This window comes from Cyprinodon tularosa, unplaced genomic scaffold, assembly GCF_016077235.1.
Source record: "Cyprinodon tularosa strain WSP-4 unplaced genomic scaffold, ASM1607723v1 ctg781, whole genome shotgun sequence".
Lineage (NCBI taxonomy): Eukaryota > Metazoa > Chordata > Actinopteri > Cyprinodontiformes > Cyprinodontidae > Cyprinodon > Cyprinodon tularosa.
In genome coordinates, this window is record NW_024039542.1 from 121,590 (window position 1) to 125,000 (window position 3,411).

The following is a 3,411-nucleotide window of genomic DNA, read 5'->3' on the forward strand; positions in this document are numbered from 1 at the left end:
GTTGGGGTCTCAACTGCACCCTCTCCCAAATACATCTCAAGTCTCCGCTAAGTGTGGAGCCCATTCCCCCCGTCCTGCTCTCCCTCCGCTGGCTGGCGTCGGGGCTCACCGGTGCACTGGTGGAGCTCGGGGTCTGGGATGCCCGGGGGGCTGCTGGCTCATTCCTGGTGGCCTCTCCTCTGGCCCCGGCCAGCCGGGGCTTTGCTGGGGCTCCTGTCTGAGGGTCAGGCGGCCTTGGGGCCTCGGATCCCTAGGGCCCGGGACTGGATCCACTTCGGGGTGGGGCCGGGTGTTGTTCGGGGATTCTCGGTGTCGGTGCCGGTGCCTTCGCTACGATGCCGGTTCCTGGGCGGTGTTTTTTTCCTATGCCGGTTCTGTGGTATCGGTTCGGGGGGAGGGGAGCTGCACGGCATGGTGGGGTGCGAGTCTTGGGTCCTGTTTTGGGCTCCGGTTTTTCCGCTCGCATTTCTCCTCTTGCATATTTATTTTAATTGTAATTATTAATTTATTTACTTATTTATTTATTCTTTCTCTTTTTTTCTTTTTCTTCCTCAGTGGGGGGGAGCGGTTGTGTGGGGGTCCGGGCGGCTCCAGCGGGGGTGGTGTTGGGGGGCCGGTGTGGGCGGGCTGGTTGCGCTGATTGGGTATTCGGGTGGGTTTTTCCCTCTTGGAGGCATGGCGGAGCTGCTTTGTTCCCGCTGATCGCGGTGGGTGGGGCTGCGGGGCGGCTGGGAGTTGGAGTGGCTCTGGCCGGCGCGCGTTGGGGGGCCGGGGCAGCGGAGCTGCTCTGGCCGCGTGTCGGGGCCTGGTGCGGGCGGCGGATGTGGCTGTGCTGCTCTAGCTTCGTCCGGTGGGGGAGCGGCGTGGTTCGCTCCGCTCTGGCTTTGTGCTGCTCCTCGGGCTGCTGGGGGGGTGGTTGCGCCAGCTGCGGTCTGCTCTTCTTGCGGTTTTGCACCGGGCGGCTTTTCTGCTCTTGGGTTGATTTTGTGCGCGGTGTGTTGCGTTGCGCGCTGTTGGCGTCAGTCTTGGTGGGGTGGGGCTGCGCTTTTGGCCAGGGGGGCGTTTTGGGGGGGTCCCGCGGCGCTTCGCGGCGGATGCGCATGGGCCTGTGTGTTTTTCCTGGGTGGTGCGGTCGCGGTGGGTGTTGCGGCCGGTCGCCGGGGCTTGGCGCCGGGGGGCGGGGCGTGGTTCGGTGCTCTGTGGGGCTGGGGCGTTTCGGTCGGTGCCGTGGGGGGGCCGGTGTTCGGTGCCTGGCCCTACTTCAGGGTGGCCGGCTGCCGGCGGGGCCCGGGGACTTCTTCGTGGCTGTCTCTCCTCCTCCCTTGGTGGGGGTCTGATTTCCGACCGGTCAGAGAGGCGGCGTCCACCCTGGACAGAGAGTAGAGGTCCACCCTGGACAGGTCTCCAGTCCATCGCAGGGCAACGCAGAGACAAACAGGACAAACAACCATTCAGACACACTCACACCTAAGGAGAACTTAGGTGGCCAATTAACCTAACAGTCATGTTTTTTGGACTGTGGGAGAAAGCCGGAGTACCTGGAGAGAACCCACGCATGTTCAGGGAGAACATGCCAACTACATGCAGAAAGACCCCGGGCCGGGATTCAAACCCACAACCTTCTTGCTACAAGAACGAAGCAAAATTGCTTCAAACATTTACTTTAAGACAGAATTGTGAGCAAGAACTGACCTAACAGATTAGGGTAGGTTTTTTTTTTTACATTAGAAAATAAATGTTAATCTCTGACGTATAAACAAGAAGAAAAGTTTGGCTTCCTGAAAAGAAATAAAACAAACGAACATTTGTTGAGTTTTGCTTTGTTATCTAGAGATGATTAACATGAAGCAGATGAGTGTTTATCTGAAAAATCATTTTAAAGGCAAACAGTCTTATTCATTATTTTTTCAATCTAATCTTATTAGTGTCAAATGTCATCATCATCATCATTATCAGGGCTTTGGTTGTTTTGGAATGAAAGTTATTCAAAGCGTCATCGTTTCTTTCTAGTAATGTGGGGGGGGGGGCAGACAGGAATTGGGGGCGTCCGTGGTATCTGGGAGCAGATGGCCCGCCTCTTCCTGTGTCTCTTTAGCGGTGACGTCCGCTGGGAATGGAAGCGGCCTTTCAGCATTCCTATAGTTGCCAAAGACAGATAAGTGAGTTATGCAGTTGGCCGCCATCTGGCCTGAGGCGGCGCCTGGCGGCAGCTGACCACTACCTGCATGTGTGGGTAGTTGTAGTAAAAGGGAGGGGTTGAAGTCGTTCCTCCTCCATGGTTCTGCGTCAGCATTGTTAAATCGGGATGCAAACTTTAGGACTGTTCTTTTTTTTTGTGTTCCCCGTCATTGTGGACAAATGTGGGCCCATCCCTGTGCAGCTGACGGTGCTTTCATGGGACGCCATCAGCATCTGTCGCTAAGCAGAGGGAGCAGGAGAAGATGGCAGGACACCTCGTTAGGTTTGCCAGTTTCCCCGTTCCCAGCGCTCAGGCCTTTGTGTTCATTGTTGGCGGCCGTGTCGCTCTGCCAGCTCTGCTCCTGACCTCCAGCATGTCTGCTTGTTTTTCTATGACTCTTGATTGTTTAGATGTGACTGCGTGTAAAGATGGAAACTTCATTTCCCGTGTTGCTGGATTCTTTTTTTATGACTATTGGGCAAACTGCAGTAGTTATTCTTTTGTATAAACCTAAAACAACCTAAAACTGTAGAAGCTGAAATGGAGCCTAGGCCGACGTTCAACTTAAGAAACTGGTTGCTCTCCTACATCCACCTACGACAGCCAATCAGCTTTGAAACACGCCTCCATGAAAGCCAATCAGCATCCAAAGTTCATCTTAAAAGGCCTCCGATGCAAAACTCATCTACTACAATGTGTTAAGGAGGTGGAGGCGCTCTGTGACTTCCTTCAGACGACCTCGTTTATACCCGCCTCCAGCCCCTCCTCATCCATCCATCATCCATCCATCCATCCATCATTCATCCATCATTCATCCATCATCCATCCATCCATCCATCATCCATCCATCCATCCATCCATCCATCATTCATCCATCCATCATCCATCCATCATTCATCCATCATTCATCCATCCATCCATCCATCATCCATCCATCCATCCATCCATCCATCATCCATCCATCATCCATCCATCCATCCATCCATCATTCATCCATCAATCCATCATCCATCCCATCATCCATCCATCCATCCATCATTCATCCATCCATCAATCATCCATCCATCATTCATCCATCCATCCATCCATCATCCATCCATCCATCCATCCATCCATCATCCATCCATCATTCATCCATCCATCCATCCATCCATCATTCATCCATCATTCATCCATCATCATCCATCCATCCATCCATCATTCATCCATCATTCATCCATCAAGCATCCATC